The 25,280-nt window shown below is 43.9% G+C and overlaps 1 long non-coding RNA gene across 3 annotated transcripts in view; it reads left to right on the forward strand.

Annotated features, from left to right (window-relative positions):
- The first annotated feature begins 5,080 nt into the window (after positions 1–5,080).
- LOC130684963 (uncharacterized) overlaps positions 5,081–25,280 on the forward strand; it is a 127,904-nt gene continuing 107,704 nt past the window's right edge. The window contains exons 1-3 of one of the 3 annotated variants that reach the window (XR_008999404.1): positions 5,081–6,139; positions 15,432–15,562; positions 21,765–24,274. This is a non-coding gene — a long non-coding RNA (uncharacterized LOC130684963). Of the gene's footprint in view, positions 6,140–15,431; positions 15,563–17,253; positions 17,836–21,764; positions 24,275–25,280 lie in introns of those variants that run through there. The other 2 variants (XR_008999402.1, XR_008999403.1) reach the window with 2 other exon arrangements.

Raw genomic sequence — 25,280 nt, forward strand, 5'->3', positions numbered from 1 at the left:
GCTGAGTCCAGCCTAGACCAGCAGAATTGATAAACCAATCTGGAGGCCCACAAGAAATAATAGAAGGTTACTGTTTTAAGCTACGAAGCTTTAGGGTGATTTGTTACTATGGCAATAAATAACTAATACAGGGTAGTCATGAGAATCAATTTTTAAGAAGCTCTGAGAACATCTAGACTCTGCCGATCACATAGTGAGCTATCACTAAATTAAAAACAAATTCTAACATTTGTAGAGGCCCTCACATGTGAAAAGCACTATGTTTGAGGTTGTGAGGGATGCAGAATTGAACAAGATATGATGCAAATCCTTCGGGAGTCAGTCCCAGTGGGAAAAACAGCTACTTACATAACAGTTATAACATAGGGCAGTCTGTGTCTGTCCCTCTATTATAATGTTTATGTCTAGTAGCTCCTCCATTGCATGCACATAACTGTGTTCTTCTTTTCTTGGTATTTTACTTTCTTCAAAAATGTGTATACAGTATATGTTTTATTGAAAACCCCAAACAGCACATTGATCAAAATCAAGTTTTATTGGGATGTCCAAGTACAGTATTTGCATTGATAGGAAATAGTCTTAGCATAAGCTTGGCCATGTGAAATGCCTCATGCAGGCAAGGAAACAGAAAGGCAGGCAGGAAATTAGAGCCAGGGTAGGAAGGAAAATGAAAAGGGGGGAGAGAGGTGAGTGGGAAAGTCTTAATTTCTAAAATGACCGAGAGCTTTACTTCTAAGGATGCCTAAGGAGTAGAGCACTGCTGTGGCAGATTGTTTTTGCTCATTTCCAAAATATTCTAGAGGTTTGGGAGGCTGGGATTGGGCTCAGGAGGAGAGGAGGAAGGAGTGGGGTTTTGTAGACGGAAGCTTTGGTACCCGGGATTCCTAAGCCGGTCGAGCTCAGGCCGTGCTCTGAAGTCATGTCCTCCAGGGGCAGGAGGCCGTGGGGCCGTCGGACGGCACAGTGCCGAGAGCTCCGGCGTGGGCTCCAGGGGCCTTAGTTCTGGTCCTGGCTCTGACACTAAACGACCCTTGCTAGGCAACCATAGAAAAGTCGCTTTCCCTTCCTGGGGATTGACCTAGGTGATTTCTAAAGTTCCTTCTGGTTTCAAGAGTCTGTAAGTTCAGGTCTAATTCACCCACTAAGTTGAAGGAGGAAATTGAAATCAGAACAAACCGAGGCAGATGGAAAGGCCTTCTTGAGAACACATATGAACCCTTCAGAAGCCAAAACAGAGGTCAGTGAGTGAGCCAGTGGGGAATCTAGGACCCCTCCCCAGGTCCCCACTGACTGTATAGGGTTCTGACATGCCTATCCTCAAGGATTCCAGAGATCCTGGATACCCCCCGACCTGTAACTGATTGCTGGGTGAGCTTGCAGGCTGCTGGCCTGGGCCTGTTGAGAGCCTCTTCCCTTACCTTCACAGCAATGGTGTCAAAGGGGATCTTAAAAGGCACTTGAGCTCAAAGGGGATCTTAAAAGGCACTTTAAAAAGGATAAATATTCCTGGCAGTCTTGAGGGAGGAGCAGGGGTGGTCTTTTTTCATAGTGGAAAGAAAAGAGGCTCAAAGCATTAAGGTAGAGCTCTGTGCCACAAGCCATTCCCTGTGTTGGGGTGAAATCAGCCCTTTCTGTGGGGCTCTTTCAGGCTGATGACTGTAACCATTTCAGGGATCACTGGGTGATTTCTGGGATGCCTTTGGGGAGCAGCAGTCCTTGTCATCTCCTGAAGCAGCCCTGGGAGGTGTTACGGGAAGGAGTTCAGAAGTCCCTGCCTGGTCTGAGTTACCAGGAAGTGACCCCTCTGTCCTGCTGTGAAGCACACTGAGTCCCTGAGCAAGCTTTCAGTCAGGTCCAGCTGTGCCCCTGTGCCGCTGTGAAGTCTTTCGGTTTCCGCTGCAGGAGGCCCTCCTCGGAGGGGGAGGAGGGTCCTGCTGTCCAGGAATAGAGTGTTGGTAAGGGAGGGGCCATGCCCCAGGAGGCTGCGGACCCTGGCATGAGTCCCAACAGCCCCTGCAGGGCTGGCCCTATAGAAGCCAGGCCTGGGGAGCCCAAGAGAGATGTGATTACATTAGTTCCTTTCTCACCTCAAAAAGCAAAGCAGGGCATTGCCCTTTCCTATAGACAGTCACTGTGTGTGTTCCTCTCTTCTTTTTCTAACACTGATCACTCCTGCCTCTCAGATCATTGGATCGCTAAAGTCCTGCCACTCACTAAAGACCACCCAAACTTGGTGTGGAGCAACCGTTTGATTCTGTGGGCCAGGGGTTTGAACAGGGCACAGCACGGACCGCTTATCTCTGCTCCACAATGTCTGGGGCTTCAGCTGGAAAGATTGAGAGGCAGGGGGAATACAGGGCCATGGGGCTGGGTTCATCAGGAGGGCTCATCCATTCACAAGTCTGGCTGGGGTGCTGGCTGCAGACTGGGACCTTGGTGCGACTGTCAGCCAGAGCACCCACACGTGACTGCTGCACACGCTTGAACTTCCTCTGGCATGGCGACCTCAGGGCACTCGCACATGGCTCAGGGCTCTGCGTACGAGTCTCCCAGGGACAGAGATGGGAGCTGCAAAGCCTTTTTCACCTAGTTTTGGAAGTCACAGAATATTACTTTTGGCACATTCAATTGACTACAAGCAAATTAGTAGCCTGCCCAAATTCAAGAGGAGGAGATACAGACCTGCCACTCCCTGGGAAGATTGTGTAGTGTTTTCAGATATGTTTTAAATCCTCCACAGGGGCCCGTGTTGCCAAATGCAAACTAGGCCCTGCCATCAATCTCCATCCCTTTCCTCATATGGAGCCCTTTCCTGTCTGCTTGGATCCTGGGATACTTTGGAGGTAACCATGGGGAAGTTGCTAATGTGGCTCTTTGGTCATGGTTAGGTTCAAAAGTGCCAGACCTTCTGTGGGAGACCTTCCCTCCCTTTGTTTTTCCTCCAGTCCATGACCCTCCCCGGCTCTCTTGCCACTGCACCCAGGCTCTGCTTTGATAGCTGTTTTGTGGGTCCCTGGGAATGGTTTGGCAACTCCTTGCATGTCCTTGCAGAATGAATTGAATGTTAATGATCCGTGCCTGGCTCGGCACAGATCTCTTCCTTGGCAGTAACTCCATGCCAAGCCCTTGCCACCTCACCACACCTTCTGACTGGAATGGTTTCTCCTTTGCGAGGTGGCTTGAGGAGAAAGGTTCTCAAGCATGTTCTAGAAGGCATCACCCAGGAGTGCCTAACACAGAGCCTGGCACTAGGAACTTGATTAATTAATGTCTCCTGAATAAATGAATCCTGGATTGTATGTGTTCTAGATGACTCACAAGCTCTGATTCAGCCTGATTCACCAGAGGATTTGGGACGTTTTGACCAGTGGATCTGAGAGAGGAGGCAGTGTGCATGCATGTGTGTGTACAGGTGTGTTTTGCGGGGACTGTGTGTGTGGCTATGGTCCTGTGGCATGGTGTTTTGGACTGTGGTCAGGGGCACTTGCTGTAATGGTGATTGCCTGGCTTCTGCTAAGCTGCCTTTGCTTAGCATTGTCCATTACTTGACTACTTACTTTTCTGGGAACGTTGAGCAAATCCTGCCAGGTGGTAGGCCACTTCTCAAGTTTCCAGGAGGCTCAGACAACTGCTGCTTCCTCTTTTTCTCCCCCAAACATATGGATAATTCACCAGAAGCTCTCTGGGTAAGGCTGACCTCACTTGAAAGGACATATTTACAAAAGAATTGGGGGGCTGTGCAGGCTTAGAGGGTCCCACAAAACACTTCCAAGCCTCCTTTCAGTGAGGAAACTGCTGGTTGGGACAATACATCCAGGTGTCAATTCCATGCACTAAAACAAGTTTGCTGCTTTCTCTTTTTTCATTGTGCCCCATGCAGACCCCCAGTTCCTGTGCATTCATTCTCCATGCCTGTAGTAGCCTTTATGTATGTTACCTCAGTCTGTACAGCCTCTGGATGAGAGATGGATTGTTATCACCAATCTAAAGATGAGAAAGTTGAGGTCCAAAGAAGTGAATTGCCCAAAACACACTGCTAATAGGTGGATGAACCAAATCATTTATTCATTCAATGCATTATGATAACTTTGATACATAATAAACAAGAGATAAATAAATTCATTCACTAAATTACACTAGATTATGCATTAAGCTATAGAGAGGAAAAAAGCTGAGTAAGTTATGTTAGTTCTGGTTTGGTTGATTAGAAATTCATAGTTTAGGAGAGGAAGACAACACTTCTACAATATGGGAAATGCAATGATACGTAAGGCTTTAGGCTCAGCACCAAAAGGGGCATCTAATACAGCTAGGGAGGGTCAGGGAAGACTTTCTGGAGGAGTTGATGTTTGAGCTGAGTGTGCAGGATAAGCAGGACTTAGCTCAGTGAAGAGAGGTTGTGGGGCGGGCCAAGGTGTTACAGGGAGAGTAGAAAGCACAGTCAAGGAGTGGAATGAGAGAACAGCAAGATCTATGGAAGTACTAGCCATTTTGCGTTGCAGTGGTGTGGGTCCAACAGGGGTCTATCTCATTTCAAAATGCAAATGCTCTTTCCACTGCACTTGGTTTCCTCAACTAGTCAGCTGGCTGGTTTTGGAAGGTATGGTATATTTGATACTTTATGTGGGTTTTGGAAGCTCAGTTTTTACTCTTTAATAGTCCTTGTGGAATTAGCATGTGGCAAGATTTTACTGGAACCTCTACTTTGTAACTTCTCAGAAAGGCTTAAAGAGGATCAGGAGGCAGGTGTGCCAGAAGCCACTGACTAAGAGAGGGAAAGTCAGTCCATCCCCCAGCGCTTCATGACTGCCCCACAGCATTTTGGAAGGAGTAGGCCAGAGATCACCAGGAGACAATGGTTCCTGGGTTCGCTGCTACAAAGCAAGCCTGATGAGTCAGGATGAAGCAATAGTTACACACTCCAACAGGTCTGGTTGGCAGCAGATAAAGATATTACCTCAGCGCCAGACCAGGGCTGAAATGGGTGAGGCCTCACTGTGCTGAAGATCTGCTGCGTTCTTGCTTTTCTCAGTGGTCATGGTGGGGGTCGGGTGGTGGGAGGGGGCAGGCGAGACCTACTGTCCCGGCATTAGGTTTCCAGGCCTGCAGTAAACTAATCCTTTCCCTGAAGGCTGCTCCCAGACCTTGGCTCACCACTTTGCTTTTCCATCTCCTCCTTTTGATAGGGCTTCTGATGGGGGCATTTGGAGAGGACCTGTGGAGAGAGATTCTTGGGATCATTAGGAAATATCTTACCCCACAACCCAGGCCTGATGCAAATAGATGGAGTTCTGCCCTGCTGTGAGAAGTTCTATAGGGATAATTGTGGCCAGATAAGGGAATCTTTATATAGAAGTCCTTTCTGGATTGGGAACTGAAATCATAGGTCTAGGAGCCTGAAGTAACCTTTGTCATTTTATTGATCAGGAAACAGTTGAAACTAAGAGGGAAGTGATTTGCTAAAGGTAGGACTTGAATTAGACATAGAACCAGGAGAAAGTCTAGTCTCTTGACTCTACACCTAGTGTTCCTTGCACATATTTGCCTGAACCCAGCCCTTGTTACTATTCTGTACATTGTCACAAAGCCTAAAATACTGTTTAGTTATCTTTTAAATGAGCACTGCTGTTTACCTTTTCTTTACTACAAGAAGCCTAAAGTTTTCTTACTTAAACTTATGGGTACTTGTAGGGTCAGAGTCCATCACATTGCCTTACAAGAATTGACACTAAAAATGATCTGTAATATTTCTACTCTTGAATGTGCAAACAGAGACCCCCCTCGAAGCTAAGGTTTGGTGAATCATTTTGATTTAAATGGGACCTTATATTTAACAGGTCTTCCTGTCCATTATCGTGTCTGGCTTCTATTCAAAAACAGCTATCTTTTCTGGGTTATTTTTGCATTCACAGTTCTTGACAGGAAAATCCTCCCATCTAATCTTTGCTTTATTTCTTTGTTTCAGGAGATTATCTAGTGTGTCTAATAGAGCAACAAGTCACGTCCCGTGGCTCCAGGTCTGCTGTTCCATAGCATACCAAAATCAACCGCAAGACTTCGCCTCCAACCTCACCTAAGTCAAGGACAGAGGTGGGGCTGCTCTCTGTCCTGTGAGGAGGTGGAATGTATGACCAAATGGGTATGCCCTTTCTTGATTTTTCCAGGGTTCCCCAGAGAGGTAGCATTCCTAGATGACAGGGTAAAGAGAGCTCTGAGATCAACTTTCAGTGAAGCACCACGAACTCAGATTTAGAGAAGAATTATCCACCTGAGGGTTGCTGGAATATTGGTGAAATTATGCTTCTTGCTATTTAATTCATTCATCTGGGACAGATTGGACATCTCTTGGGGATGATTTAGGTCAGTGATGTCCAACCTTTTTAGTGTGGAGAACACATTTTAATCTCAAAAAATTTATAAACCTGCAGATGAAGATACTTACACTTTAGGAATGTAGCACTGGTAGAGCAAATGCTTAATAGAAGAAGCTATCACCTTTAAAGGGATTTGAATGCTACTAATCACAACCTTATCTATGCACTGTCCCCATCTGAGTTACTGCTTTCACTCTAATTCTAACTCTCTGTGCCTGTCTACACCACTGGACTGGAAACTCCACAAAGCCAGAGTTGGGTTGATTTGTTTTTTATCTATTGTGTACCCAGCAGTCAGTATAGTTCCTGGCTCAAAGTAGGCATCTTATGTATATTTCCAGAATGAAAGAACAAATCAAATGGATTAGAATTATCAGAATATATGTGCATGAGTCATACTATTTAGTCAATCTGTAGGTATTGATACATACAAATACAGTGCACGTGTGCCCATGAGGCCCTAGGGTCCACAGATTGGAAACCGTGGATTTAGATCTTCATCCTTGTGTTCAGTATTTTAGTCCATTTACCCTGTGGGTGCTTAATGTTCAGTAGACCACAAATGCTGGTCTCTGGGTTTAGGCACACGCAATAACTAAAGGCAGGAGCCTGCATCCGTTGACCTCCTGACGTCCTCTCCCAAATGAGAAGTCTGTGAAGAGGACAAAATACACAGCTTAAAGATGGCAGGAACTTCCCAACACCCAGAGGGACAAGGGAGGTTGACGACAGCTTCCCTCAAGAGCCAGTTTCTAACATTTGCAGGAGCAAAAAGCAAGCTAACCTCTGGGAGCCTCTAGGCGGTCTAGCTGTTATTTTAACCCCAAAGAGGCTCGCAAAGGTGCTTTGCCAATTTCCTCTGTCAACCTATTTGCGTGGAGTGTTGATAAGTGAAGTGACACAGAGTAAATACTCTGTCTTGTAAGACATAGGCTGGGGTGGAGAAAAGTGGGGAAATACAGGAATTGAAGGAAAGAATGCTTGCCTTAAAATGTGTGTCTGTGTACACGCCGCATAGTGTAGTAATTACTTAAACGCTGACGTCTCTCTTCCCTTTTTGGACAGCAGCTTCTCTCGATTTTCTACTCGTTTCTATGCTCTCTAAACAAAGAGCCAGTAATATTCCAGGTGTTAACAAATTGGGGAGGTTTCCTGCTTAGGATTCAGAAATTCAGAGCCCTGAGGAAATGAGTAAAAGAGAGGAGGGGAGAGAACAAGAGAGAAGAAAAACAGAATCTCCCGCCACCTGCTATTTAGTGACTACCTCCCAGATCAGATAAGGAAGGCCAAGATGCATTCCAGGAGCTCCGGACTTGCCCAGGCGGAACTCAGAGTGAAGGAGGGCTTGGAGGGAGGTGAAGCCAGAAGTGGGGTGGAGGGGGCTGGGCCACTTAAAGCACCATCTATCAATTTTCTCTCTAAGCCCCTCCATTTCAGGCAGCTCTTATACATTTTCGTCCCTCTGTTTACCCCCCTTTCCTGGTTTGGTTTATGTAAAGGACTCTTATAAAGGCAGGCTCCGCCGCTACGTGCGTGATCTTGGGCAAATCGCATGCTTGCTTAGAATCAGGTCTAATGGTTCTCTTGAGTTTTAAATAGCTTAACCCAAAGCATAAGAGAAGACGTTAATAATAACAAACAACCAAACAAAAAGTCCTTTAAGAGGCCCTAGCGCTGGGCAGAAGCCTGGCGACTGTGTGGGTGAGCAGCCTCCGCTCTAGCTCTTACCTGCATGTTCACCAGGATATTTGACTAAACCACAGTGAAAAGCAAGTGCTTATTCATCCTCTTCCTGAGGAGCAGGCTGCTTACTTGTGATGCTTCCCTGTCTCACAAGACAGGGGTGAAAATCATTTCTGCATCTGACCCCAGGTTGTGAGTGGAGGGGACTTGGGGTTCTGTTCTTATTGGGGTGTGTGGCCTCTTCCCTCGTTAGCCTTTCCTACTCCTTTTGTTCTTATAACTGAGCATATCTTGCCCTTGACAATAGCCATGTGTTCAATTTTTCCAATACAGTGAGGTCAGCACGTTGGCTTTTAGCCTTTAGAGCAGGTAAGAGCCACCGAGACTTGACAGATACGGGATCAAGTTACTAATTCACTCTGATTTTCGTTTTGCACTGCTCCCATAAAAAGTAAATGTGGAGCCATGGACAATTATGCTGTGGTAGAAAATAAGTACTCTGGTGATTACACACTGGAAATCACTAGCTTTGAAATTTTTCCAGAAATATAGTCCCAGATGTCATGCAAACTGCAATCAAACATGGGCTGTAAAAATCCAACTGTAGATGTTGCCTTGTAAAGGACTCACAGATGTAACAGCAGAAGAAATTCTCACAGGCTAGAAAAGCAAGGTTTCTGTTCTTTTCCCTTCCTTCCTCCCTTTCTTTCTTTTTTTATTTCATTTTTTATTGAGGGGTGGATGGAGGGCTTGTGCATCAGACTGTTCATTTCAATATGTAATTTGCCTCAAAGAACTTCTGACTTAATTTATTTTCTCACCAACCTAAATCCAATTCAAAAAACATTTATTGAAACCCAAGCAATCTACTTTTGGTTGACGAGCACTAATAGGTGCAATGTTACCCCTGTCAAGTTATAAGATCACCTACTGAGCTTGGAGCTAAATAGGAAAAGGGAAATTGAACTGGAGTTTGAATTTGTTTCCTTCTAAATTCTCCACCATAGTTGGACAAGTACAGTGCCTAATGAGAAAAAATTGTGTTGTAGGCATCTTGCTGTTAAAAAAACCCCACAATTTCCTTCCTTCTTTTTTTAAAATTTATTTTAAGTTGGAAGATGTTCACATCTTAATGATTGATGTTCCTCTAATGCATAGGGAATATATCTGTATGAAAAAAAATAAAGGCTATCAGAATGTTCCTTTTTTGACACTTCTCTGTTAGTTCTTGGAATAAAAGAAAAATTTCCACTGAAAACTCTTTTTTAATTTTCCCAACAGACTAGCCTCTCCACTCTTCTCACTTCCATGGATAGGTAGATTCCCCTGAGAAACTTAACAGCATCATGTCGTTTTTAGTTTGAGAGCTTTTGTTGGAGTGTCTAATAGGCAGGAGGCAATGGAAGGCTCTGAGTGAGTGTATGTGTGTGTACACTCTCTACGTGCATGTGTGGAGTGCCAGTGTTGGCGTGTGAATGCTGGACTGAAATGCTACAGCATGTTTTCAAATGAATCAGACAATTTGGTCAAAATGATTGGCTCAACATTATCTTCCTTCCCTCCTTCATTTGTAGTTAACTAAGAGAATGTGATCATTAGGTGTTAACATTCTAGATTTCGCTGGCCAGTAGGTTCCATATCAAAGATCTTCTCTTCCCTCCCTCTGTGTGAAGACTACTTTTGCTCATCTGCAAGGGACAACCAGAGTTTAGCTGACTTTCTGTTCATTCGTTCACTCACTTATACAATAGGGAATAGGCAGGTACCAACTCCGTACACCAGGCCATCTTCCAGGAACTAGAGGTGCTACCGAGAATGACAGGAGAGGTCCCTAACCTCATGGGGCTCACAGTCTGGCATGAAAGGACAGCCAATATACAAAATAAATAAATACCATAATTTCAGGGCATGAAAATTACCCTGGAGATTGAAAAAGCAGAGAGAGATGGTAGTCCAGAGATGTGTGCATGTGGGGTGCCATTTGGATCAGGATGGCAGAGAATGCTCTCTGAGAAGGCGATCCCTGAAGACAGCCAGTGAGTGGCCTGCAGGGAGAAATGTTGCCTGCAGAAGAGGGAAAGGCATAGACCTCAGCAGGACATGTTCAGCTCGTGCAAGTGAGCCACCCCTATACTACTTTTTACAGAGGGGTTTTCTGACTCACTCATAAACCAAGTGGCAAGTTGTTCTTGGACAGGAATGACTGTGAGGATCTGAGATGCTTCATTAAGGGCTACTTTCCTTAGAGACGGAGCACTTGCTGGAGAAGTTGAAACACTAGTGCCCTTGTTCCACTTTTGCCTGTTAACAGGTTATGTACCTTTGAGAAAAATCTCTTCCGCCCTCTGACCTCAGTTCCTTCCTGAAATAAGGATGTTGGATTGAATGATTTTAAATTACCTTCCAGCACAGACAATCTCTGAGCCCTCTGAAGAACAGAAACTGGAGTTGCATTTTCCTGCTTTAGAATATCCTGCTCATATAGACTCACTTACTAGGATGTTCAAAGCTAATCCCTGGGGAAAAACAAGCATATGAACTGGAGTTACACCTGACCAACTCCTCCTCAGGTCCAAAGGAAACATTTCCAGACACTTGACCTTTTTTAGTCTCCTTGATTTGATAGGTTATGACTTTAGTCAATTGGGAGGAGCTCCTACAACAGGCAATGAATAGAAAGAATTCTATGGATAAGCCAGATCGCCCAGTGCACACTGACACGAGGCATCCTTCCATAATGCAACAGTGTCAGAAAGGGCAGGTCTAATGGAAGAAAAAGACCAAAAAGGGGTCCCAGGGACTCAACCTTCAATAACAGATGATCCCTTCTAACCAGGGACTTTCATTAAAGACGGCCTTTTATTGTGATCCTCTGGTTTACTGGCATGGAAGCAGCCTTCTTTAAATCCTGCTACAATGAACAGAGAATCCCATGGATATTTCTTCCTTCGTTGCATATGTTGCATGGTGTTCTATCAATTCAGGGTGAATAACATCCCAAAGCCCAGTAGAGGTAGAAGATGAGGCACCATTGTTCATATATGTATTTTGAGTATCTTCATCCTGTCTGGAAAAAGGCATCTAGAGACACATAGTAAATCAGACATACTCCTTGACCTCAGGAAACCTCCTCAGCATATACCCATATGCAGATACCTAGCATTGGCAGAGGTCTTAGAGGAGGGACTGATGGATGTAATGGTGGGCATGGTGGGGTGGATGAATTGACACTTAGAATTGGTCTTTAGGGAAAATAATGACTTCAAAGGTCAGAGGTGGGGCAAGGAAGGGCATTCCCTGCCAAGGGAACAGAATCAGCAAAAGCTAGTCAGCACAGAACTTCTAGGAAGAACATCAATTTGTCTGGGTTTCAAGAGGAGAGACCCTCACCAGTTTAAATTAAACTCCAAGAGCTTGACATAAAGGAAGCCAGAGTTCGGCCCCTTTCAAATGCCGCTGCTTTAGGTGGAAGTGTTGGCAGTTCCTGTCCCAGAAGCATAGCGCCTTCCGTCCCTCCTCTCCTCCCTGCTTCGCCTCCCCCACCACAGACACAGAGAAGCTACAAGGAAGTCAGGCTGTGGTTCCCACTAACTAAACTAGCATCATAGTGAGCAGCGAAATACTCTAAAATTCCATCTGTTCTGGCATTCTGATGATTTGCTTCAGAGATGGAGATCAACTTTAGTCTCAGGATTCTTCACTTTTCTTTTGCTGTGATCTGTAAATTTCTGCCTCACTTCCCTCCATCCAGACATGCGTCACCTCAGACACAGTCTTTGGAACTTCCTTTTCCCTCTCTGATTTTAATCCCCCGATCTTCTGCAAAGACAGTCACCTGTCTGCATCCCCACCCACCAATCCTCATCATCCAGGTACCTCTGAGTTACAAAACCACATACTTTCCAGAAGCCATTCTGGTCTGATCATTCACGTGTCACCATGGCTTCGTCCCACTGGAATTCTACCTTGTCATTCCCATCTATAGTCCTTTCCTCATCATGTGACTCATATTTACTCTTGACAAGTATTTGGTGTTCACCAAGAATTTTACCAGCCCTAGTGGTAAAATTCTATTTTCTGCCCTACTTAGTTTGTGATCCCTAGGTTCCTTCTGATAATGGAGGCAATGTTGCTAGTCGAACAAAGTGATCTTCTATTAGCACATACTCTTGACCACAGGTAACAATAATGAGAACAAGGAGTAACTTTTATCATGCAGTGCTTTTATAGAAGATACTCTGTAAAATATCTTCTGTATTCAATATTCAAGGCAACCTGCAAAACAAATTGTCCCATTTTACAAATGAGGAAACTGAGATGTAGGGAAATTGATTTTTTTCCAAGTCTCTCTGGTAGTAAGAGACAGGAAGGGCTCAAACTCAGGACTATGAAGAGTTGGTAGTTCTTGGGATGTGAAGCAGGCTCTGAATTCTGAAATGCTCTGAAATCCATCTATACTTCCTGGAGACCCTCCAAATCTGGAATTCTCAAGCATCAGTGGGTTTTAAAATTATCTGGGGGCTTGTTTCAAATGCAGAATCTCCCCGTCTTCCTCATACACACTCTGATTGTGATGTGATGGAGCCCTGGAATTTGCATCATCAGCATGGACCCCTGATGTTGGGACAGGAGTGTGTGTTGACAAATTGTTGAGCAAAGTGGGGAAACTTCCATCTAATAGCCTGAAAATGCCCCCTTTTTCATTTACCCTTCATTATATGCTCATTTAAGTTCATTCAGGGAAAGAGTTTGTATTCTGCCTTAGTTCTTATAAAATAGCACTTTAATCTTACTTTAAATGTTGCATTTCTGGAAGAGACCATTTTAGCTCAAAGAGAATTTCATTTCTGATCATTTCAGATAGGTTTCTTATTTTAATTCTCCTTTCCCCCCTTTTAATATGACATCAAAATCATCTCTGCATCTAGATTTTGTGTTGTATTTCTGTTTTTTCAGGGAATATTGCCAGAGCTGGCATAAATGATGGTGTTGTCAGGATTGTATTCTAAATGAGAATAAAATTCAAATAAGGACCCAAATGGAAAATATGCCTATAAATATTTGAAAGGATACATTTTTTTGGGGGGGGAGGGTGGTTTTTTCATGTCAGCAAAAGGAAATGTTGATTTATATATGTATCTAAGGGGGTGCATTTATTGTTATATGTACCATCTTAAGAAATACTCAGCTAAATTCTCTTTGTCAGAACTCCAATAGAGATGAGAACACTGGATAAAAATATGAGTCCAGCTTTGATTTCCTTATGTAAATGTTTTCCTACATATGTCCATTATGCCTAATTTAATGGTTCTAATAACCACTCCAGACCCATTTAATTCTGCTTAATTCTCCCAGATCAAAAAATGCAAAACAACAATTTGAAAGACAGAGATTAGCTCTATTTCTACCACTAAAGGAAATGAGGAAGGTATTATAGATGAAATCTCAGACGAGCTTCAATATTCATCTCATCTCCCCTAAGTTTGGTCTTGTGTATAGTACATAGAGTGAGATTTGGTATGAAAATAAGCATTGTAAAACCCAAGGAAACTGGTACAAATCCATGTTCATCTCTACTTTGGTGGGAATATTCTTTTCCTTAGGATCAATGCAAAGTTTTGAGCCCAGTTCTCTCATGATGTCAGATCATCGCCTCATAGACATATTTTCTCACGAGCTACAGTTTTGGCCTCTTGCACAAGATGTCGTATTTCACAAAAACTTTCCATGGACCAAAATGTAAAATTTCTCTTTACTTATTTAACCCTATCTTGAGTAGACTAAAGAAGCTGAGTTATGGACAATGTGTTTCAAGCCTTTGCATGGTCTAATGGAAGGTATTTTGGTTATTTGCTCCTGTTTACATTGATACTCTCTTTCCTTCCCCTACCTGGCTTTAAACCACCTTGAAGATCTGTGGGGGATACATTTTGCCACCCCCTCCCATTTGTTGGCTGCTTCCAGAGTGAGCTGGCATAGGAGCCTGTGTGTTTGCCTCTCCTTTGGGAGCAGAGTTCTTCAAGCAGAGGGAGGAAACTGGGTAGTAGTTAGCGAATGCTCTTAGCATGTAGGTACTTGGCTAAGTTCTGGGAGTACAGAGGAGCAGATGTGCTGTCCCTCTCTTGACAATGATTGTACTCTAGATAGAGATAATGGACCTAACAATAAAAATACCTCCTGTTCATTGAACACTTGCTTTGTGCCACCCACTGAGCTAAATTGTAAATGCAGTTAAATTTCATCCTCATACCAGACCTATGTGTTAGGTGCTCTTATTACCATTTCACAGATGAGGAAATTTGGGCTCTCAGTTGCTCTGGCCACCAGTGAGGACGTGTCAACTTGATAGGTTAACCTGTTACTGTATATATGCTGCACTGGTTGAAATAAATAGTAGGTGACTAAGGACCAAGATAGATCAACAGAAAAAAAATGCATCTCCAGGGTCAAAGGGATCAAACTAGAAGCTGGAAGGCTTTATTCATTCCAGTGTCACGGTGCCTCCCCTTTTCATGACTTCCCCTTGCAGGTGGTATTCTCTGGAAGAATGCTGTTGACAGCCTTCAGTGAATCATAAATAACATCCCAGGTGCTCCAACTAGCAGCTCCCGTCACACTCCTTTAAAGAGCTCTGAAAAAGCCTTCAGAATTAACTCCTTCACTGACATTCCTTTTCATTTGTTGTCTTCTCCTCCATTTTGAATTCAGTGTCTTATTCATATTTGATGATTGCTTTGTAAGTGCTTGTATATATTTTTTGGTAAGCAATTGTTAAGCACAAATAGCAAAGAGCTGGGATCTATTCTATGTAGTTAGTATCTAACAAATCTGCAACAGTTTTTTTGTTTGCTTCTCAGTGGGATAGAAAGGTCATTAAGCTGCAGGTCCCTTGAAACTTGGTGTGTGTGTGTGTGTGTGTTTTCTCCTTGGTCTCTAGCTGAACAAGGCCCTGGACAGGTGCTCAGAGAGGTTTGATGAGATAAACAAAATATTGAGCCAAGTGTCCTGAGCTCTGTGATGGGGAAATACAGATGACCCTCAACTAAGTTATGTTCTAGTGAAGAAAGGCTTGAGTGTGGAGATCAATTAAGATAAGTCTACATATAACACAACGCAGAGCAAGATAAAGTGTCATAAGACGGATACAAGTGCCAGGGCCCTTCAGAGATTGGGGAGATCTTATCTACTCATCTAAATGGGGGTATCAGAGGGCTTTAGTTGAACACCAAATCGATCACAACCCTTAAACCTGGCATCTGGGAGATGCCAGGTTGCTCTTGGTAGTGGTGGGGACCATCAGTGTGGAGAAACCTTTTGCTTTATGCTCCCCTGGTATGAATGAATATTTTTACAATAAATGCATTCCTCTTGCAGTTAAAATGAAAAAGAAAGGGCTTCATGGTGAAGACGGCCTGGGACTGAGTTTGGAAAGCTCTGTGGATGGGCTGAGGGGTGGAAGAAGAAGAATTCCAGATCGAGAACACAGCACAAGCAAAGGCACAGAGGTAGGTGAACCTTGAAGGGGTTCAGGCAGCCAGAACTGGGAAGGTTTGGCTGGAGTGCTGGGTCTGCGCCAGGGCAGAGCAGCAGATAGAACCTCAGGAAAAGTGAGGCCATGTTGTGAGGGTCAAAGATAACAGGACTGACATCATTTGGTTATGAAGGCCCTGGAGTCTTCTGAGCTTAGCAAGGCATGATCATGGCTGGGCTTTAGAGGAATCTCATCTTGGACCCTGCTTGGGTCTTAGCTGTGCACCAAAGGAGTCCTTCATGATCCAAACGACCCGGAGCTCCGAAAGGTCAAGGGCTGGTCTCTGCTCCGTTGTGCCGGCTCATTCAGTACTGCTGTCCGAAGGAGTGATCCCCGAGTCTTCCAAGAAATATGACCAGAAGAGAAGGGAGATGATAGGTGTCTTCACAGCATCCCTCAAATCACCTGTAGGTTCTCATCTCTTTTGCTGGTCATAGAAAACAAGATGGGCATTGAGATTTCCTCAGTTTTGTAAGTTATTCTTTGCTTCATGAAAATAAATCTTTCTTAAAATATTTATATTCTTGCCCTTCTCCTCCCTGTTCTTCCATTTAAGTATGCCTCAAATAAACATAGAGATATTAGCACACTTCAACATATTCATTCACCCACCATACCCCCACCACCTGCTATTATGGCTCCACTGGGAGCAATGAGGGCAATAACTCAATTAATTTCTTTGAACTATCCATCTACTGCTTTGGTCAATAACAGACTTTTCATCTGAAAGGGTTCTTCATCAGCCGTCTCTTGTGCTTTAATCATTTCCTTTCATTTCAGTTTGTTCCATGCTGCCTAGTCGGAAGGCCCAACTCTCTGCCTCCTGCTTTTGTATTTAATCTTTTGACTCTGAAATGAAAGCACATTACTTGTTCCTGGAGCCTAACTCCTTCATTGATGCATTTCTTTTGCATTTAAAATAGTTCCAAGTATTTGTTTGAGATAATCAATTTGTTTTGTCTATTAAAGGTTTTTTAAGCAAAGAAACCTATAACAAAAAGAGGTCCCCATCCAAACATGGTTCTATTTCTGGATAAGAAGCTGAAGATCTTGATGGTTAATTTTATGTGTCAACTTGGCTAGACTCTGGTACCTAGATATTTGACCAAACATGTCTGGATGTTGCTTTGAAGGCATTTTTTAGATGAGATTAACATTTAAATCAGTAGTCTTTGAGTAAGCAGCTGACGCCCCATAGTGTGGGTGTGCTTCATCCAATCAGTTAAAGGATTTAAGAAAAATGCTGCCCTCTGCCAAGGAAGACAGAATTCTCCAGGCCATGGCAGACAGTCTTTGGACTCACACTGCAACATGAACTCTAGTTTACAGGTTTGCCCTGCAGATTTTGGACTTGTCAGCATGCACAATTGTGTGAGCCAATTCCTTAAAATAAATGTCTATGTGTGTGTGTGTTTGCATGTGTGTATCCTATTGGTTATATTTCTCTGGAGAGCCCTGACTACTATATTCTTCACACCCATATTCCTCCAGCAAGACTGCTGTTTATTCTATGTAGCAATACTTCCTGGATTTCCACAAGGCACCAGTAAAAGAGTTCTTCTGTGAAGTGACTGTATCCCCCTCACCTCCTCCATGTCTTTCTCCTGCATAAAAACCTATATACGTGAGATCCCTGAGTATCACCCAACTCTCCTCTTGTTTCAGATCTTTTTCTTTGCCTTTGTGGTCCATGGAGGAAAGCACAGTTTGGGAGCCATCACTGATAATACAGATATTGCAACTTGGAGGAACCCGGCCTGCTAGTTGAAGTCTTCTCAGCTCCCTTAATCCGTCTGTCATAAGTCCTTCAGCAGTGCTTTGCTTGCAGTCTTTCTCTCCTCTGAGCCTCTCCAAGTCCACTGTTTGACTTTACTGGGATTTACTCTCTGATATCCATGATAAATCTGATGGGATTACATGGTATTCCTGGATGAAGTAAGTGTTGGGCATTGCTAAGATATCCTGCAGAAATCTCTTCCTGGGTGGAGGGTACACCAACCTTTACCATAGCCATCATTGGCCTCTACTGAGTGCTACCTACATGCTTAGGCCTTGAAGGAGGTGATTTACAACTATCGCCTCATTTTATTCTATAAATGAGACATTAGAGACTGTGTCCCTAATATTCCTTTCTCCTTTTAATAAGAAATGGAACCTCTGAGTTTTAGCTGGGTACATGGACACTAGGCATAAAAACAAAATCTCCTAGACCTGTTGCATAGAGATGTGGCCATGTGATGAGGAGCTGGCTAGTGGACTATTAAGAGGAAGGTTTAGGTACCACTTAAGAAATTAGGTACCATTTAAGAAATATTCTTAAAGAGGGGATGGTGTATTCACTTTCTGGCTGATGATTGGGCTTTGAACAAAGTGCCTGAAGCTTGCAGAGCCACCTTGAACCATGTGGTGAAAGTATGTGTTGCAGGAAGATAAAGAAACCCAGTAAAAGGAACCCTGAAGATTTGTGGAGCTAAAACTAATTGCATCCAGATTATTTTTGTTCCCTTTAACATGTTGCTTAAGCCATTGAATTTTAGAGTTTCTGTCACTTGTAGCTGAGTCTAATTAATATTAATTGATATAGTAGGTTCAAATATTATCATTTAAAAGAAGAAGAAGTTGAGGCTCAAAGAAGTTAGATAACTTGCTTAAAATTACATAGGTAGTGGGTTGAAAGTGCTGGGGCCTGGTTCTTCCTGAGCCAAAAGCCCGCTGCAGTCTCTTGCTGCTCTAGCATGCTTCCTGCCAGTGAGCACAGGCCTCTGAAGTCAACTTCTTGTCTTCTCTCCTAATCTGAAGATGCTTCTAAGCAGACATGGTTTTGTTGAGCTACCACTGTCTGGAGAGAGGTTCAGAGACCACTCTACTGTCTTGAAAGGTTTTAGAATAAACATCTGTCCCCCTGACCATTCAAGAGCCATGGACAGACTTATCCTCTAGCTGCCCGATCTGTTTGCCAAGTAGCTCCTTCTTAAAATGCAGGGTTGCGTGGATGTCTTGCACACCCTGTCAGACTACTAAGCCCGCCTGTCCAAACAAGCCTACCCTGCTGTGACTGTCCTCCCCTGGCATGTTGATACACATGCTTCTCCCTCTGGGGCCTGGGGCCCAAGCATGTCTGAGAAATTGTATAGCAGCAAGTTCTCCTGGCAAGACCATAGTGAACATCCCTGGAAACAAGGAAAGTGAGAGCCTTATTGTTAAGGGCCTGGGCTTCTGTCTGGATCTTTTGCCAGAGGATTCCAAAAACTTCCTTCAGATACAGGGACCTTCAAGGTCCAAATGCTCAACAAGAGTCTATGCCACAGTCAAAAATACAATCCCAATATTAGAGAAAAATGTGTCTGCTTTTTGCTTGTGTGAATTTACAGGGATCCTACATGCTGGTTCTGATCCAGTTTACTGTGTGACCCTGAAGAGACACAGCATGTTGTATTGAGAAAACACAGGCTTCAGATTCTGAAAGCATGACTATTGGTAACAAACCCCACACTATATTGTTCAGTCTTGGGCAAGTCACTTAACCTCTCCGAGTCTCTCAACCATGAGACAGGAATTTTCTCCTTCACCTGTCTTACTGTGCATGGATGTAACTATCCATCCAGTCAACTCAGTATTTATCAAAAGTTCAGTTTTTTGGGTTCTGGGCACACAAAGATGAACAAGATATAACTGTCCCACTGAAAGAGTTCACTTTCTACCTGACAACGTTACAGTAAATGTCAAAGTGTTGATGGATATGATGGTACTTGAGAAAATAGAAACCTATATATTCAGCTAAACAGTTCTTTTTAAGCCTCAACTTTGGTAACCTCAATTACCCCTCCTCTAAGGTGGGAACCCCAAAGTGTGCCAGTGGGAGTCAATAGAGAAACAGGTATAGAATTAGTGAATTGGCTACTGAGGCCACTAGCAATAGATCCATCATAGGGCATCAACTGTTGAATGTGGACCTATCTTAGGAAAAGGATGAGAAGCACCTTGAAACTTTCCATTTTCGGGCACCTGCTTAAGCTCAGCATCTCATGGGAGTCACAGGCCACAGACTCCTATCCTTATGATTGTGAGGTGCCTCTATCAGCCAGGAGAGAAATTTCAATATTTTAGTAAAAGCATTTTGCAGCAGGAAATCTTATTATTTTTTTTTTTTTTGGTCAGTGCCAGCATAATTTAACTATGATTTAATAGCTTCTTTCATTTACTTGTTAAATTATGCCTCTCCATCACCTTCCCTTTGGGTTTTCCCGCCTTTTGGTCCACAACCTCCCATTATTTATTAATGCCCTGTAATACATGATCGAGGCAGGCAGAAAGCAGCCATTTCACAATGATTTAGGAGGCTCCTGGCTGTGAAACCACAGAATAGGAGCATATGCTCTGAGACTCTCCCCTGTACTTGCCTTTTTGGAACCGAGTTGGATCGTTCCTACCCATCATCTATGTGGGTGCTCCCCTCCCCTCCCTATCCCACCCTCCTGGCTATTTTCCTGCCCTGAGAAAATTCAAAATACTTGGCTCAAAAGGACTGATGAATCACAGCTCATGTTTTTTTCAAGTACCAACTGCTGGAATGAGCATGCTCCTCAACATTGAGCTTGACCTAAAGAGACACTAAGGGCTAATTTGGCTTTACCTCCAAGGGAGGAGCCCTATGTGGGATTAGGAAATAGCAGATCATTTAAATCTTTAGGCACTTGGTTCCTGGAAGGAAGGCTGAAACAAACCAGGGAAATGGTACCTGCTCTCTTTTCTGGGAGCAGCTTAGACTGTTACGACTCCTGGGATGACTCTCATAAGGAATGAAGTTACGATGAGTAGTTCTCAAGTATAGGTGGGGATGTCGAGGTGTTTTGTGGCTTCCTCAAGAATATAGGTTGGGTCATGTCTGGACTTCTGCTTCCCCCAGGCATTTGTGAGAGGCACATGCACACACTTCCCTGATCTAGGTTTCCTTTTCCTTATCTCTTTCTTGTGCTTTGGACTAGACTGGCACTCATTCTGTGATTTGGTGGATGCCCTCGGGAGGTTCTACTGGTGACAGGGCAGAGTGACATCTGGAGAAGTGCAGCTACCAATCCAGTATCATACATGGAGAAACGGCAGGGCTGGAATTAGAGCCAAGCTTTCTTTTTGACTATAAACCTTTGAGGTACATTAGTATTTAATCTTTGGGAGATAATACATATTCAACCTGTTAGCACAGTGCCTGGCATTTAATGCATGTTTGCCTGCCTTTACTACAGACCATCAGAACTGATAACAGGGTTTAACAGGAGGAGCAGTATTGTGTGTGGACAGATCTCCGAAGTGAGAGACTTGGACTTTCATCCTGGCTACCTGCTTATTTATTGGGTAACCTTGGACAAGCTGCATTGCTTCTTGGAGCCTTAGTCTTCCCATTTGTAAAATCAGAATTTTGGGTCAGATATCTCAAAGATAGTCTTTGAGATACATTCCTTCTATAACTTTGCTCCTGAGACCTCCTTAGTTGAGGCTATGAGTGACTTAGAACATAGACTAGGACTCTAGAATCAGAGAATGAGTTGTCCAAAGTCAAATGGGGGAGTCATGACTAGCTCAAAGTATTTAGGGCTTTATGATTGTTGTATTGGGTGATGGTCAATCAAAGCAGGAGGATTTTTTCTACTTGTTGGCAGACTAACCTCTTATGCCTTCTCTCTAGGTCCTAGATGCCCCTTAACATATACTGCATGTGTCCCCACTGGTTCCCTTTCCAGATTTTTGGAGGAGCATGATTGCACTAATAGCTGGGCATTCCTGCAATTCCTCCTTCATCTTCAAGTACACTCACCTGGTTGACCCCTCCAGATGGCAGCAAGAGCCTCAGAGCCTAGACATTGCCCCCTGAGGATGTGTTCTGATGCTCTTCTGGGGTCCAGGCAGCCATTCCCCATCTGATGGTCTAGAATTAAAGCCCAAGGACAGGAGGGGAGATCTAAGATAAAATAACAACTGGCATAGTGATCTTGGTCCCCTTGCTCTTCCACAGTGGTACCTTCTGCTTCCTACCCTGCCTTGCAGAGAGGGTTGTAAATGGAGTATGTCAGTCCTGAGAGGGAAGCTTTGGATTATTCTTGCTCACCCCAAGTTCTGTCCTCTGCAGCAAGCTCGACTTTGGGGTGACCTCTGCAATCCCTCCATTTGCATTTCTGCAGTGCCCCAGGTTTGCAATGACACGCTCCACTCCTCCAGAAGTTTTCATCCCTGTGGCACAAAGGCTGGGAAACTTGAGAGAACCAGGCTGTTCTGGAACTAACGTCAGTGCAGAATCTGCCTAAGCCTTGACTAACGTATTCTTTGCATTATTAAACACAGATTAAATATATATGGATATTTAAATGTAAAGTGTTATTTTCCTAAATCTAGCTTTACTCGATGTGTGCTTTGACTTATGCCTTTTCATTGCTCATAATTGTCTCAGGGATCATGAATTATAGGCAGGAAGGAGCTGGAGCTCCCTCAGCCCCAAAGGCTTTGCCGTCCCATTTCATCTGCCCAGGAGATGCAGCCCTGGTTCTCCCGCCCAGAAAATTACTGCCGGGTTTCTTCACATGGGAATATACTTTTTTTCTTAGAGCTTATTCCTCACCAATGATTCAAAGGTTAAGGCAGCCAGACAGAGCCTTACAGACCTGTGAGTTTGTTTCTGTTCTGCAAGAAAGTTTGTGTCTGGGGCAAGTTATCGAATAATAAATTCGGACAGAGTCTGTGGCTTCCTGCTGGTGACACTTGCACCCACTTTCTGTCAGCTGTGTAGACAGTCACTTGTCCTCTGTGGGTGCTTGGAGGGCCCCAGACAATTCTGATTGATCTTCTTTTTTAGCAATCTCATTTATTTCAGGGTTTCTGTTCAACACCCCAGCCTAATGGCAGGGAAACTGAAACTATTAAGGAAAGTGGTGGGTTTGAAGCAGAGGCTCTCTAAGTCATTCCATGCCCGTGTGTCCCAGTTCCCTTTCGGTAAGGAGCCAGATGGGGGGATGGATCTGGAGGACCTCCAAGATTTTTGCAGGCTCTGGTAGTTCACTGTGCTTCTGAGGGGCCAGCGGGGGAAAGACAGATACTGTTTTCAGTCTCTACTTAGTCATTTTCCTGCTACCCCTAAAACATGGTTCCCTCTGGGTCTTAGTTAAAGATTTCCCACCTGATGGTAGTCGATTGATCAGGAGATTCTGCCTATGTATCCTGCGTTTGTCTGTGTCAGTGTATTAGACTATAAGCCATCGGTGTTCTGCAGTCAGTTCATTTTAGCTAGCAGGAGCTGATGGTGCACATTTCCTCCTGACTCTTCATGTTGTTACTTCAAAATCAATGATTGTGGGAGTATTTACACCATGGAAATCGGCAAATGTTAGAAAACAGGGCTTTTTTTTTCTACCCAAAGAGACCGGGTTAGAATTTGTAAGCACACTGCTGCCCTAAACTCCCTGAGGACACTGATCAAATCCCATAGCTCTCTTGACATATTACTAATCACATACTGGAGTTTGCTGAAAGCTTTTTAAGGATGAGCACAGAAGCACATGTTAAGTCACAGGTCTTTCCCAGTTTTAACATAAATAATTTGTGGTCTCTGGGATGTGCCCTAGTTTACCAACCTTGCCTCCTTCCTATAGTATTAGATTATCGGTGTTACATTTTCTCACTGGGGAGACATGCTTGATCCCAACACCCATGCCTTTCAGGGTGGCTTCTCCCTGTCCTGGGTGAATCAGGAATCAAAGGGGTTGTTTAAGGAAGGACACTTCTTTTCCATCTTCCCCTGGACCCAGGGCAATTTTTGATAATCTCCCTCTTCCGATAGGAGAGTTACCAGATGAAAATGACCTAAGGCTTGTCTGGCAGGGATGAAAAGGAGCAGATGTTGGGATTATTGATGAGGAAAAGGGATATTTGGCTGGACTGTCTCCAGAAGGCAGGCCACTCGTCAGCTAGACTTGTGAAAACGCCAAAGGAGGAAGCGAAAGACCATGTTTAATGTTCACAGCATGCCATGTTCACTTTGCCCCACCATGAGCAGCCCACAGACTCTGATATTTTTGCACCTCCTGACTTGGAGGTTCTTAACAATCACTTGACCTTGATTGTTCCCCCTTAAATGCCTCGTCTGAAGCCTGAAACCCCAATAAGACAGCCAACTAGTGAATGATTTTATTTGACATCCATGGTTCTCAAGATTTGGAAAATGAATGCAGCTGGTGGTTGAGGGTGGGGAGGCTGGCAAGCTGGCAAGGGGCTTAGCTTAGCTCCTCCCCAGAACCCTGCTCTAGGCCCTGTGCTTTAGTCAGAGTGGTAGCCAGACCCTCAAAGGAAAAGAGGCGAGTTTTCAAGACGAGAGGACATAAACATGACGGAGTTTGGTGCAGGAGGGACGCTGGGCCTCTGTGCATTGCTGGTTCTGACTCAGGAGCCTTTCAGCAAACAGTGCCTGCAGCCCAGGTAAGCAGGGAGTTAAGGTCTGTGGGGAATGGAATTTTCCTTGTGGTCGCACAGACTTGTTTTAACCACAGGAATGAACGCAAGATTCAACTTGTTCCCTCAGCTATTGTCTGGAGCTCTTTTCCCTCCAGCCACTGGCAGCTGGAGGTTTTAATGTGACATTTTTCTAAGTATCATGATTGCTTTCTGGCCTTCTCTTGATAGCTTTTTGCTTCCCTCCTCCCAGACTCTCCCCCTCCCCCGCCCCCCAGCCTTCAGATGCTTTTCAATAAGCAAGTGTTCTCCTCTGAGCCTGCTAGCCAGGGGATGACATCTGGGGCTGGCTTATTTACTTTTTAAAGATGTGTGTCTCCTCTTTTTCCTGAGCCCCCTCCCTGCAACCCCTCCTAGAAACAGCAAACCACCACCTTCCCACCTCTCAGTGCAGAGATGCCTGCAGGACGCTAAACTCCATTCCTATGCTGTTTGAGCCATCCTAGCAAGTACAACAGGCTCCTCAACACAGGGAAAGGACAGGCACATTTCCCCCCAATTAATTATTGTGGCCAGGCCCCAAGCATTAAATGTCTTCTAAGCCTTAGCTAGAGATCATATTTTATGAATTTCGCTTTAGATTTTCTACTCCGTGTGAGGCTCCTTCTAGGACCTCTACTCAGTTCCAACTCATTTTCACCCATTCCTCTTAAGATGAGGGGAAGCTCAGAAAAAGTTACCCCAAAACTGATTGACAAATTGAGGGGTGGCGGAAATGGATTATTTCACAGATCCTCTCCTTTGATTGCCTTGTTATTCTCACTGTATCTACTTCATCTTTTTGCCTGGTTTCTGAGTTCTTCCTGTGTCCAAGGATGAAAAATGGCATTAGGAAAGTCAGCATGTCTTGGAACTTCCAGCAAATCGAAAGCTCAGGGCTTGCCTTCCCTCTGCCAGCATTGCAGTGGAAAAGCATTCCTACAGATAATTATGTTTTTTTATTTTGTTTTAAAGTAGCATTAGAGAGATTGAAGCAGATTCCTTTCCAAAGCCTTCCCCTTTGATAATGAGGTGCAAAAAGGTTAAACAAAAAGCCAAACTTTGGTTTCAAATATAAGACACCTTTATTCTAATTATAATCATAATGATTCAGTGTTTTGGGGATTTAATTATTTGGAATTAGAATAAAAAGAAGACATCCTGTAATTACCATTGAACTTATCTTGGGGCATAAATCTAATAATTAAATACTTTCAGAT

Source organism: Manis pentadactyla, chromosome 9, assembly GCF_030020395.1.
Source record: "Manis pentadactyla isolate mManPen7 chromosome 9, mManPen7.hap1, whole genome shotgun sequence".
In the NCBI taxonomy this organism is placed as follows: domain Eukaryota; kingdom Metazoa; phylum Chordata; class Mammalia; order Pholidota; family Manidae; genus Manis; species Manis pentadactyla.